Here is a 14,694-nt window from a genome sequence, read left to right as displayed (position 1 = left end):
CATTATATAGATTAAACCACATTTTTGTTCATCCATTTATCAATTGATGGACATGTGTGCTTTTTTCCCAATTTTTAGCTATTATGAATAAAGCTGCTATGAAGCTTCATGTACAATTTTTTTGTGTGGACATATAAACATTTTCCTATACCCAAGAAAAATGAAAACATACGTCCATACATATATATATACATAAGTGAAGTTGTTGGATCATATAGTAATTCTATGTTTAATTTTTTGAGGAACTGCCAGATTGTTTTCTAAAGCAGTTGTACCATTTTATGTTTCTACTGTAAGTGTATGATGGTCCCAATTTCTCCATATCCTTGCCAACCCTTGTTATTCATTGTCTTTTTGATTGTAGCAATTGAAGTGTTATCAAACTGGTATCTTACTGTGGTTTTGATTTCTCTGATGGCTAATGATGTTGACCATCTTTTCATGTATTCTTGGCCAGCAGTGTATCTTCCTTGAGAAATATCTATTCAAATCATTTTCCAGGTTTTTAATTGGACTGTTTCTCTTTTTATTGTTGAGTTGTAAGAATTCTTTATTCTGAATATAAGTTCTCTATCAGATATATAATTGGCAAATATTTTCTCCCATCTGGTGATATGTATCTGTTTTTTGTTATTGTTATTGTTTTGTTTTCTTGATGGTGTCCTTTGAAGCACAAAAGTTTTTAATTTTGATGAGGTCCAACTTATCTTTCTTTTATCACTTGTGTTTTTTGTGTCCTGTCTAAGAAACCATAAGAAGAAGCTAATCGAAAGTCACTATTTTCTTTTGAGTGAATTTTATACTTTCAGTTCTTACTAAAAGAACTAAATTACTAATTACTCTTACATTTAATACATTTTGGCTTAATTTTTAAATATGGCATGAGGCAAGGGTCCAACTTTATTATATACTTTGCTGGCAAATATCCAATTTTCCCACTACTATTTGTTGAAAAGACTATTCTTGATCCCACTGAATTGTCTTGGCACTCTTGTTGAAAATCAGTCGACTGTGTTATACAAGAGTTTATTTCTGGACTCAAAATTCTATTCTATTGTTCTTAATGTCAATCCTTATGTCAGTATCACACTGTCTTAATTACTATAGCTCTGTAGTGAGTTTTGAAATAGAGAAAAAATTTCCAATTTTGTTCTTCCATTTCAAATTTGTTTTGACCATTTTGGATTCCTTGTAATTTCATATGAATTTTAGGATCTGCTTATCTATTTCTAAAAGAAAAGCTGGATATTTCATAGGGCTTGTAGTAAATCTATAGATCAGTTTGGAGCTTTATTGTCATCTTAATATTAAGCCTTCTGATACATGAGCACGTCACGTCTTTCTATCTATTTAGGTCTTCTTTAACTTATTTGAGCAATATTTTATAGTTTTCAATGTATAAGACTTGTATTTCACTCATTAACTATATTTCTAGGTACTTTACTCTTTTTGATGCTACTGTAAATGGGATAATTTTCTTAATTTCTTTTTCAGATTGTGCATTGCTAGTGTAAATAAATACAACTAATTTTTATATATTGATTTTGTATCTTGCAACCTTGCTGAACTTATTAGTTCTAATAGTGTCATGTGTGTGTGTGTGTGTGTGTGTATTCCCTGTGGTTTTCCACATAACAGTCATATCATCTGTGACTAGAGATGGTTTTACCTCTTCCAAGCTGGATGCCTTTATGAATATATATTTCTTGCCTAATTGCCCTCCAATATAGTGTTTAACAGAAGTGGTAAAAACAGACATCCTTGACTTGTTCCTGATCCTGGGGCAAAGCATCTAGTCTTTTACCATGAAGTACGATGTTGGCTGTGGGTTTTTGGTAGATGCTCTTGATCAGATTGAGGAAGATTCCTTCTATTCTAGTTTTAGTGTTTTATCATGATAACTTGTTGGATTTTGTTGAAAAGCTATTTCTGTGTCCAATGGGATGGTTGCATTTCATTTGTCCTTCATTCTATTAACTTAGTATACATTGACTCATTTTTGGATATTAAGGCAATCTTGAATTCCTGGGATAAATCCCACTTTGTCTTAATATATAAATCTTTTAATAAGTTGTTGGATTTGATTTGCTAGTATTTTGTTGAGTATTTTGGAATCTATATGCACTGGACTGTGGCTTTCTTGTTTTAGTTTCGGTATCAAGGTAATACTGACCTCATAGAATGAGTTGGGAAGTGTTCCCTACTGATCTATTTTTGGGAAGAAATCATGAAGATTTGGTATTATTTTTTCTTTATGTTTGATAGAATTCACTAGTAAAGTCATCTGAATCTGAGCTTTTCTCTGTGGGATTTTATTTTTTAAATATAAATTTATTTATTTTAATTGGAGGCTAATTACTTTACAATATTGTATTGGTTTTGCCATACATCAACATGAATCTGCCACAGGCGTACACGTGTTCCCCATCCTGAACCCCCCTCCCACCAAATTTATTAGTTCAGTCTCTTGTTATAGTCTATTCAAAAAATGTTAATATCTCTCACATAAGTTTCAGAAGTTTCCTTCTAGAAATGTGTCCATTTCATCTACTTTATTTAATTTTTGGCATGCAGTTGTTCATAATATTTCTTTTATATTTTAATAGTATTTCTTTTATTTTTATTTCTGTAAGGATGATACTCATGCCCTGCTTTTGTTTATCATTTTAGTAATTTGAGTCTTGTCTTTTTCTTGGTCAGCCTAGTTAATAGTTTGTCAATTCTGTTTTTATTTTCAAAGAAGCAATTTTAAATTTTGTTGGTTTTTTTGTTTTTCTATTCTTTATTTAATTTCTGCTCTAATCTTTATTTCCCTACTTCTGCTTGAAGAAGTGACTTAGCAGCAGCAGCAGCAGCTTGAGGTATAGTTAGTTCTTCTTTGTCTATTTTTTTAAGGTGAAAGCTTGGGTTTATTTGAAAACTTTCTTCTTTTCTAATACGGGCAATTAACAGCTATAACTATTCCTCCCGAGTATTGCTTTAGGTAAATCTCATACATTTTGGTATGTTTTTTTCATTCATCTAAAAGCATTTTCTTTGTTCTCTTGTTAGTCTTTCTTTGACATATTGATTATTTAGGACTGTGTCATTTACTTGCCACATATTTGTGTATTTCCCAAATTTCCTTGTTTTATTGACTTTTATTTTCATTTTTGTGTGGAGAGCATGCTTTGTATTATTTCAGTTCTTTTAAACTTAGTGAGACTTGTTTTATAACTGAATATATGATCTACCCTGGAGAATGTTACATGTACATTTGAGAAGAATATGTATATAGCTATTGTTGAGTGGAGTGTTCTATAAATGTCTATTAGGCAGCTGGTTGATAGTGTTGTTCAAGTTATCTACATCTTTGTTGATCTTCGGCCTAGTTGTTCTATCCATTATTGAAAGTGGGGTGTTGAAGTCTTCAAAAATTATTGTTGAATTGTTTATTTTTCCCTCATTCTGTCAGAGTTTGTTTCATGTAATTTGGAGCTCTTTTGTTAGGGGCATATGTTGTTGCTGTTTACGTGCTAAGTAATGTCTGATTCTTTGTGATCCCATGGACTGCCACTCGCCAGGCTTCTCTGTCCCTCACCATCTTCTGGAGTTTGCCCAAGTTCACGTCCATTGCATCGGTGAAGCCATCCAACTACCTCATCCACTGTCGCCCTCTTCTCCTCCTGCCTTAGATCTTTCCCAGCATAACAGTCTTTTCCAGTGAGTCAGTTCTTCATATCAGGTGGCCAAAGTACTGGAGCTTCAGCTTCAGCATCAGTACTTTGAATGAGTATTCAGGGTTGACATCCTTTAAGATTGACTGGTTTGATCTCCTTGCTGTCCAAGGGACTCTCAAAAGTCTTCTCCAGTATTACAGTTCAAAAGCATCAATTCTTCAATTCTTTGGTGCTCTGCCTTATTTATGGTCCAGCTCTCACAACCATATGTGTGTGTTTTTTAGCATACTGTCTAGGTTTGTTATAGTTTTCCTGCCAAGAAGCAATTGTCCTCTACTTTCATGGCTGCAGTCACCATCTGCAGTTATTTTAGAACCCAAGAAGAGGAAATCTGTCACTGCATCCACACTTTCCCCTTCTATTTGCCATGAAGTAATTGCTTCATTGCCATGATCTTAGTTTTTTTAATATTTAGCTTTAAGCCAGCTTTTCAAGAGGTTCTTTACTTCCTCTTCACTTTCTGCCATTAGAGTGGTATCATCTGCATATCTGAGGTTGTTGCTATTTCTCCTGGCAATCTTGATTCCAGCTTGTAACTCATCAAGCCTGGCATTTCTCATGATGTACTCTGCATATAAGTTAAATAAACAGGTGACAATAAAAAGCCTTGCTGTAATCCTTTCTTCATGTAATTTGGAGCTCTTTTGTTAGGGGCATATGCATTTATATTTTTAATATTTTCCTGGTGAATTGACCCTTTTATCATTATAAATTGACTCTTTTATCGTTATAAAGAAGGCTGAGCACTGAAGAATTGATTCTTTTGCTTTGTGGTGCTGGAGAAGACTCTTGAAAATCCCTTGGACTGCAAAGAAATCAAAACTCCTTTGCAAGGAGTCAATCCTAAAAGAAATCAGTCTTGAATATTCATTGGAAGGTCTGATGCTGAAGCTGAAGCTCCAATACTTTGACCACCTGATGTGAAGAGCTGACTCACTGGAAAAGACTTTGATGCTGGGAAAGATTGAAGGCAAAAGGAGAAAGGGGTGGCAGAGGATGAGATAGTTAGCATTACCAACTCAATGGACATGAATTTGAGCAAACTCTGGAAAATAGTGAAGGACAGGGAAGCCTGGTGTGCTTCAGTTCATGGGGTCTCAAAGAGTTGGACACAACTTAGCAACTGAATAGCAGAACATCATTATAAAACATTATTTGTTAAGTAACAATTGGTCTTAAAGCCTATTTTATTGATATTAGTATAGCTACTCCAGCTATCTTTGGGTTACTATTCACAAGATATATCTTTTTTATCCTTTTATTCTCAACCAATTTATACCTTTAAATCTAATATATGCCTCTTTTAGACAATATATAGTTGATCATACATTTTTAAAATCCATTTTGCCAATCTCTACCTTTTGATTGAAGTATTTAACTCATTTATATTTAATACAATTACTGGCATGATTGGAATTATGCCTGCCATTTGCTATTAGTTCTCTGTATGTTTTGTGCCCCTTTTGTTACTCTATTCCTCCATTACTGCCTTCTTTGTGTTACTTAGATATTTTAGTGTATCATTTTTATACTTTTTTTAATTTGCATTTTCCTAATGATTAATGATATTCAGCATCTTTTCATATGCTTACTGACCATTTGTATATTTCTTTGCAAAAATGTCATTTCAAGTCCTTTGTCCATTTTTTAATTGAGTTGTTTGATTTTTTTGTTGTTTTGGGGTTTTAGGAGTTCTTTACACACTCTGGATTTTAATCCTTTATCTGCTGTGTGATTTGCACATGTTGTTCCCATTCTATAGGTTGCCTTTCATTCTGTTGATAGTATGCTTTGATGCAGAAAAGTTTTGGATTTTGAAGTCTAGTTTGTCTATTTTTCCTTTGTTGCCTGTGCTTTTGGTGTCAACCCAATCCCATTAAGATTTCCTCCCATATTTTCTTCTAAGACTTTTAGAGTTTAGCTCTTATGTTTAGGTCTTTGATCAATTTTGAGTTAATTTTTATATATGGTAAGAGTCCAACTTCATTCTTTCACATGTGGATATCCAGTTTTCTTGGTACCATTTTTGAAAAGACTGTCTTTTCCCCACTGAATCATTTTGGCATCTTTGTCAGAAATTATTTGGCCATATACACTAGAGTTTATTTCTGGGCTCTCTATTCTATTCCACTAGTCTATATGTCTGTCCTTATGCCAGTATTCCACTGTTTTGGTTACTGTAGCTTTGCAGTAAGGTATAAAATCAGGCAGCATAAGTATTCTGACTTTATTCTTCTTTTTCAAGGGTATTTTGGCTCTTTGAGCTCCCTGAATTTGCATATGAACTCTAAGATTGCTTTTCCTATTTCTGAAAAAAAAAAAAGCTATTAAGATTTTGATACAGACTGCATTGAATCTGTAGATCTCTTAGGGTAAATATTATCATCTTAACAATATTAATTCTTTCAATCCATGAACATGGGATGTCTTTCACTTTACATGTCTTCTTTCATTTATTTCAGGAACATTTAGAAGTTTTCACTGTATAAGACTTTTGACTCCTTGCTTAAGTTTATTCCTAAGTACTTTATCATTTTTTATGTTATTTTTAATGGAATTGGTTTCTTAATTTTCTTTTTGGATTGTTTGTTGTTAATGTATAAACACACAATTGATTTTTTGTTGTTTATTTGTATCATGCAACTTTGCTGAATTTGCTTATTAGTTAGTTCTAACAACTTGTTGTGGAATCTTTAGGGTTTTCTACATATAAGATAATATCATCTGCAAATGGAAATAATCTGACTTCTTCCTTTCCAATTTAGATGTCCTTTAATTCTTTAAGCACGATTTCCTCAATTAAAAAAAAAAAAAAAAAAAAAAAACAGATCTCTAGATCCAGGAGTTTTTATTGATTCTTTAGGATTTTCTATGTGGGCAATCATATCACCTGAGAACAAAGACATTTTTTTTTCCTTCCCAAATATATACATTTTTTGTCTCATTGCATTAGTTAAGTCTTCTAGTACAATGTTGAATATGAGTGATGAGAGCAGACATCATCGCTTTGATCCTGATGTTAAGGGGAAAGCATTTAGTTTCTCACCATTAAGTATGACATTAGCTGTAAGTTTTATGTAGATGTTTTTATCAAAAGAGTTTTTACCATGAACTGATCAACTGCTTTTTCTGCATTTATTGATGTGATCATATACTTTTTCTTCTTTAGCCTGTTGCTGTGATAGACTACATTAACTGATTTTTGATGAACATATTTTGTGATAGCTGATTTAAAGTCTTTGCCTAGTAAGTCCAACCTCTATTCTTCTTCAGGGACGGTTTCTATTGGTTATTTTTTCTGTGTAAGGGCCATACTACTTTTCTTTGTACGTCTCATAATCTTTGGTTGAAAACTTGACATTTCAATGCTATAATGTGGCAACTCTGGAAATCAGCTTTTCTCCCCTCCTCAGGGTTTGGTTTTGTTATTGCTTGTTTTCATTTTTATTGTTTGTTTAGTGACTTTTCCTAACTAATTCTGTAAAGTACATATTCTGTCAGATGTGGCTACTGAAGTGAATGCTTCAATCAGATTTCCTTAAACGCCTTGAGTGAATAATCAACAGTCCTTTGATGAGAGGCTGTATGTATGTGCATCCATGTGCACAATGTATGTGCGTTGGGCACTCTTTCAATCCTCCAGAAGTTTGCAACTCTGCTTTAGCCATCATTTTCTACCTCCACCAAGCCCCAGTGTCAGTCAGAGGTGAAAATGTAGGGCCTTTTCGGGTGTATTTTGTGCATGCACACAGCCCTGCAAATGCAAGTAGCCTCCTAGATCCCAAGGAATATGATATTTCTCATTCCCCAGATCTTCCTTTTATGTTTTTTGACCAGATAGCCTCTTGTTTGCCCTAATTGCTACTGTTGCTATGGTATTAAGTGACTGTTACTGGTTGTTTTCAACAAATGCTCTAGAAGTAGGAACTTTCCCACTGAGTGAACTCTGAGCCAGGTCAAATAAAAACTCTGTGAATGAATACTTTTCCAAGGAACTGCTAGACATGTCAAATAGAGACAATTCTCTAAGAATTGGGCTTTATGAGGATCTTCAAACCTAGTATGGTCCCTCTGGGTGCTACTAGGGTGCTACTAGGTTGCTGGTTTTCCAGACCACTATGGAGCTTGGGAGAAAGAGATGGGAGCAGGACAAATCCAAACATCACAGTTTTCACCATTCTTACCAAGAATCAGCAGGCTTTTTCCCCCAAGTAATGCTTCTCGTATCATTATAAACTTTTGGTTACTTTCCAGGGTTCTGAAAAAGTTGATTTTAACCATTTTTTCTGGCGTTCTTACTGCTTTTAAGGAGTACCAGATTTTTGGAATCCTTTACCCCACCATTCCTGTTGTCCCGCTCTGAGTGACTCTGGATAGACAGACATCTGTGAATGAATGTTGAAAAGATGAAGATATGAAAGTTCATGACTTAAGACTAGCAAGTGACCCTGAGTGACTAGACCATATGGAAAGTGAGGAGGATGTATATTATTCACAGCATTCTTCATGTTGCATGTAACTCAAACCTGAATGACATAGGCATCAGATTTTTTTAAAAGAAGGATATTAATATCAACTCACAAAGTTGATAAGCTCATGGGTATGTCTAGCTCCAGACGCAGCTGGATCTGGAGCCTCAAGCAATCATTAAGACTCAGTCCTGTGCTCTCTTTCTCTCAGTTCTGCTCTCTTGTGGTTACAAGATGGTGGCCAACAGTTCCACATTTACATCCTCAAAGATCCAAGTTCAATGTAAAGAGAAATGATCTCTTCCTAACAATCCTGTCAAAAGTCCCAGAACTAAGTTTCTAAATTAATTGTGCCCATTTCTGAACTAATTGCTGTGGCCAAGGGAGATGGAGCCAGACCTGAATCACGTGCTCTTCCCTTGAGCCGACAGTGGAATCAGCCCCTAACTGAGCCACAGAGACTGAGCATGGGAGTAAGGTAGTTCCTTAAGGTTATATAGATTATCTTACCAGAAGATGGGTAATTTAGTGTATAGCATAGGGAACTATATTCAATACCTTATAATAACTATAATGAAAAAGGATCTGAAAAATATATGTAATATAACATAATATAACTGAATCACTTTTCTGTACACATGAAACATTGTAAATCAACTTTACTTCAGTAAAAAACAATACTTTTTAAAAAAGAAGTTGGGTAACAAGAGCTAATCAAGCAAAAACAATAAACATACTCCCTATCCCTGGTGGCTCAGACGGTAAAGCGTCTGCCTACAATGTGGGAGACCTGGGTTCAATCTCTGGGTTGGGAAGATCTCCTGGAGAAGGAAATGGCAACCCACTCCAGTATTCTTGCCTGGAAAATCCCATGGACGGAGGAACCTGGTAGGCTCCAGTCCATGGGGTTGCAGAGAGTCAGACACAACTGAGCGATTTCACTTTCACTTTCATGAGAAGTGGTAGAAGCTGAAATTAGGAAGGTCTAGAGAGAACTTGCCATTTCAGGCATCACCCCACAGCCCTGACAAACCACTCAACAAACATTAGATGAGGACTTGCTTTGTGTCAGGGTCTGTGCTGAGCAATGGGATACAAACTCTCAAGGAGGCTCCAGTCTAGTTTTAGACACTCTCAATCTATGGTAAGTTCCCTGCTAAGACTTTCCCAAGACATCATTTTGTTCAAATATTTAATTGCCTAGACTAGGAAATTGGTACTCAGCAAATTAGTGACAGAGCTAGACCAAAGACTAAGTTGACCTCTTTGTACTATAAACATGAACCACATTTATTATTCATGTTGTCTTTTCAAGCCACCTCTGGGAGCCTTCCCAGAGTTCCCATACCCCTGCTTGCACCTCCAACAGAATACTTACTGTCCTGAGTTGACTCTAATTAACGCTTTATCTTGGTTCAATGTTGATTTTTTCCCCTTTCTGTCTTGCTTTCTGTCCAGCCCCAATATGTCTGCCTCCTGTCTCTACACTATTGAGTATTGCATTCTACCTTTTGGAGACAGAAATGGCAACCCACTCCAGTATCCTTGCCTGGAGAATCTCATGGACAGAGGAGCCTGGTAGGCTATAGTCCACGGGGTCGCAAAGAGTCGGACACGACTGAAGCAACTTAGCACTCACACACGCATGCACATTCCACTTATTCTTGCTAACCATTAAGACTCATTTGCAGGCAGCTGCTTTTACATGGGACCCTCTGTGCACAGCCCACTGAGGCAGCTCTCAAATATGGTATGAACCAACGGGTGTTTGTCTCACCCCACTGAGGAGCATGGAAATCCCTTTGATCCCCAGGACGCTCCCTGATGGGCAGAGCTGTCACTCTTCCCACTCCTGCCCTAACCAAGGAGAAGAGATGAAAGAAGAGATCACAGAACCACTCTGGGTGTCACCTGAGTAAACTGACTCTGCTCTCCTCAGAATCTCGAGGAGGATAGAATCTGGGGCAGTGTTTTAGTCATTCAACATCAGAACGAGGTAGTTACTTAAACCACTTCATCTAACTACTCATTCTGATTTGACAGATGGGAGACTGAGGCTCATAGAGAGAAAAGGACTTGCCCAAAGTCACAGAGGGCGTTAGTTTAGACAGAAATGAGAATTTTAACCCATAGTGTCTGGGAGTCTTCCATGGGCTCTTTCCTTGACACCTAATGTCTCCTTCAAGAGAGCCTTTTCCTTCCTACAAGGAAGCACACAGCTGAGCCTCTCTCTTTACTCCCATCATCCCTTGCCCTGCCCATCTGTCTACCTTGCCTTCCCACCCTGCATCTAGTGGAATCGGGATTGGGGTCTGACCCTGAAGCAGTGTTGCTTCAGCTCCATGTGGCTCTTTCTTGGAAGTAGAGGACCAACTATGGTTGAGGGGACCTGTGGCCAACTGTGGAGATGAGGATAGCGGAGGGGTCATGTAGAGTAGGGAGAATAGGGTGGTGATGAATAGCAGGTATTGACAGCTTACTTCGTGCCAGGCATCACACCAGGCACCTCATATTCTCTCACTAGCCTTAACATTTCAGATAAGTAAGGTTTTTTCCTCATTTTTCAGATAAGGAAGCTGGAACTCAGAGAAGGCAAGTGACTTGCCTAAGGTCACATAGCCAGTAAACAGTGAAGCTAGGATTCAGATCCAGGACTGTTGGCCACTAGGAGTCTGAAGTCTTTATTTTGTGTTGTCTCAAACCATTTCTCTGGAGACTCCAGTTCTAGACTGAGTCCCAGTCAGGGGCTCAGAGCTGAAGGCCCATCCTTCATACCTTTATGTACATACCTGTGGGAGCAGCAGGTCTAGACCAAGCCGCAGCAGGCCTGGAGCTCCAGAAGGAATGTCAGTGGACTTCTATACTTCCTGGCCCAGGGCCTCATTTCTCTCCATCCCAGGCCTGTAGAGCTGGGCTTATTTTCAGGGCTGGATGAACATTTTCCCCATAGAGTGTGTATAGTCCACAGTTGAGCCAAATGGAGGCCCCCCCACCCCGTAGGAGAAAAAGGGAAAGGGGGAAGGGGAGCAGGGCAGCCTTACAGAAGGGATAGCTTTGCCGAGTTTCAGCCTAATATCCTGGAGCTATTCCTAGGCAGATTGTGGTCAGTGGAATTACGCTTTTATCAGGCTGCTGGGAGTTTCAATAAAATCTTTATGGCCGGGAAAGTTCTCTTTATGGAAATCAGATTATTGAAGTGCCTGCTGGAGGGAGGGCTTCACCAGCCTGCCTTGCTCCCCACAGCCTCCCTCCTCCCCTGCAGAACAGCTCCTCCACTCAGCTCTTTCCCTTCCCTCCCCACAGGCCCCCAGCTCCCAGGGACATTTGAGCTCCTCACACTGAGATATGAAGAAGGCTTTGGCAGGTAGAGGGACATTGAGAGGGTACATCAAAGGTGCTGGTGGGACTGCAAAATTAATGTTGCAAAACAGCTCACTCCCACTCTCCCACCATCACCCCCATTGAAGAGCCCTGGTTTTGCCATTTCTGGGTCAGTCTTCCTCTGGTCCTGGCTCACTCTGTTGGCAGGTCCCAGATTCTAGGCCTTAGCACACAGCCAAGCCCCTCCCCCGCTTCCCCACCATCCGCAGACCTGTCCATCTGTCTAGAGAGCCTTCCTGCCCAGCATCCTGTGGGACTGGAGTTTGGGTCAAACCCCAAGGCAGTGTTGCTCCAGCTCTAGGGAAGTCCTCTTGAGAATGCCTGTGCCATGGCCCTTTCTTGGGAGGAGAGGAGCAACTATAGTTGAGGTCCCCCACACTCTACCCCATAAACTGCCTGCCTGGGAAGGGCCTGCCCTAGGAGGTTTTCCTTGTGGCTTTCTGGGAGGTTTTAATTTAGCAAAAGGAAAGTGATTTGGGCCAAATAGTCTCTTCCAGGGCTAGAGTCTTTAAAAAGCCCCCTGAAATGTCGTGCTTTTGCCTACCCCAAGCTCTCTCACCGCCTGCCTCCCAGCATCCTCCCTGGGAGAGCTTCCACTAAGTGTCTAATTCAAGAGGCATCCTGTCCTCAGAGGAATGATTGAAGGAGCTGGAAAAAAGAAGACTGAAGTGGCCAGAGGCTTTGTGTCCAGCCCTTTGAAGGGCGGTCATGGGGCAGAGGAAGCCAATGCATTCTGCATGGTCCCAGCAGTAGAGCTAAACGAGGCCCCTGTTGGTATTTTTACTCTGTCATCATCTGGAATCATCCAAACAACGATATGAGGTAAGGAGTATTGTCCCCAGTTTACAGATGAAGAAACTAAGGCCCAGGTCCACACAGCTAGGAAGGGGTGGGGCTGCCTTTCAAAGCCAGGCCATCTGATATCAAATCTAGCATTCTCCACATCCTAACCAATGGACAAAGGCAACAAGTGGTCAGCATTGAGTTCTGAAGCCAACTCCACCCAGGCACTGATTTCAGCCACTTCCCGGAACCCACTGGCTGTTGGGATCCCATCTCTCCTCCACCCTGATCCTGCCCCAGGCCTCTGGCTGTGCCCCAGCTGCCCCTGGCATTCCTCCTTTGCCTAGGGTGACACTCATTCACCCCAATGGATTTGCCCTCAGACTTTCCTCACTTTAGACCTCTCAGAACTGAACTCAGTCTCAGTAGTTTGCCCTGTGCTCCCATCCTATACTTCTTGATTTGACAATAAGGAAGAGCTTTCTAACAGAGGTGTCCAAGGATGGATAGGTAGGGCTGGCTGCTCAGAGCCCAGGCATTGGGTTGGGGATTGTTCGAGCTGGGAACCCTTCCAGTGATTTCTCTTGACTTACATACTCATTTTCCTATGTGAGCCCTTCTATGATTGTGCCCAGGTTTTGCACTCAGCCTCTTGTTTCTTATTCTTTCTCTCCCTACCTCAGTTTGTCTTTTTTTGCCCTTTTCTGTTTATTCTTCTTTCTCATTCTCTTTGCCTCTCTCCATGCATTTTTACCTGTCTCTCCTACTCTCCACCTCTGTTTCTTCGTCTGCTTGTTTCGGTCTTCTTTCCCTCAGTCTCAGTCTCTGTCCACCCTCTCCCTCTCCTGCTCTCCTTCTCTGATACTTACCTCTCTCTTTGTCTCTCTATCTCAGTCTTCCACCTCTTTCACTTTTACTCTGGGTCCCACTGTGTTCTTCTCTCTCTCTCATATTTTTCCATTTCTCTGTCTTTGCCTCTCTGCCCCAGCCCTTCCTTTCAGAGCCTCACCTGACTGAAGCCTTGCTCTATTTGCCCGTCTGCCTAACTCAGCTCTCTTCAAAGAAACCACCAATGTCTTCCATTTTTCTCCAGTCTCAAGCTGTGACATCTGTGGCAGCTGATACTGGGGAGCTAGACTTGAGAAAGATCATCTTGGTCCTTAAGAAGCTAGAGGAGACCTTGGGCCCCGCAACTTCTCTCCAAAAAGGAGGAAGTGACATCTCAGTTTCCTTCAGGCCCCAGTTGGAGCCTCTGTATGGCTCAGAACCTGACAGATTCAGGAATGAATCATTGACATTTAAGAAGCCCTGTCTTTGTGTCCAGCTCCACCATGGTCACCCCTTGTACAGATCTGGACACCACTCCTCCCTTTTGAAACTCACTTCAGTTCTGACCTCACCCTTATTCCAGAAGAGCATGATGCCTGTTCTTGAAAGAACAGAGAGAAGCTCAGTATTGCTGGAGTTTGCAGTCAAACATGACTACTTGAGTGGGGAATGGGAAGAGAAGTCAAAGGATAAGACTGGAGAGGTAACCTGGGGCCAGGCCAGGTAAGGACTTTGAACTGTATCTTCAGGTTGCTGAAAGACATTGAAAGTTGTTAGTCTAGAAAAGGGAGAAGATCTGTCTATAATTTACAAGATCACTCTGGTCACTGGGTTGATTCTGGATTATAGAGGAGCAAGAGTGGAAGGGAGACCATTGAAAAGGCTGTTGTGTAGTCCAAGTAAGAGGCAAGGGAGGCTTGGACCAGGGTAGTGGCAGTGGAGATGGAGCAAAGTGGACTTTTCTGGTATATCTAGAATGTAGCAGCAGTAGGGCTTGGTGGTTGATTAGGTGGAGGCATGATAGAGAGGGAAGTGTGAAAGCAAATTCTGGCTTGCACAATTGGGTAGATGGTGATGCCTGTGACTGGTGCAGAAATCATAAGAGAAGGAACAGTCTGGAGACTAACTGAGTTCTGGATTCAGTTCAATTCAGTTACTCAGTCCGTGTCAAACTCTTTGTGACCCCATGGACTGCAGCATGCCAGGCTTCCCTGTCCATCACTGACTCCTGGAGCTTGCTCAAACTAGTGTCCATCAAGTCAGTGATGCCATCCAACCGTCTCATCTTCTGTCATCCCCTTCTCCTCCTGCCTTCAATCTTTCCCAGCATCAGGGTCTTTTCCAAAGAGTCACTTCTTCACATCAGATGGCCAAAATATTGCAGCTTCAGCTTCAGCATCAGTCCTTCCAATGAATATTCAGGACTGATTTCCTTTAGGATAGACTGGTTGGATCTCCTTGCAGTCCAAGGGACTCTCAAGAATCTTCTCCAACACCACAGTTCAAAAGCATCA

This window comes from Bubalus kerabau, chromosome X, assembly GCF_029407905.1.
Source record: "Bubalus kerabau isolate K-KA32 ecotype Philippines breed swamp buffalo chromosome X, PCC_UOA_SB_1v2, whole genome shotgun sequence".
Taxonomy (NCBI): Eukaryota; Metazoa; Chordata; class Mammalia; order Artiodactyla; family Bovidae; genus Bubalus; species Bubalus kerabau.
The sequence above is the reverse complement of the archived record's forward strand: the minus strand, read 5'-3'. Positions refer to the sequence as shown.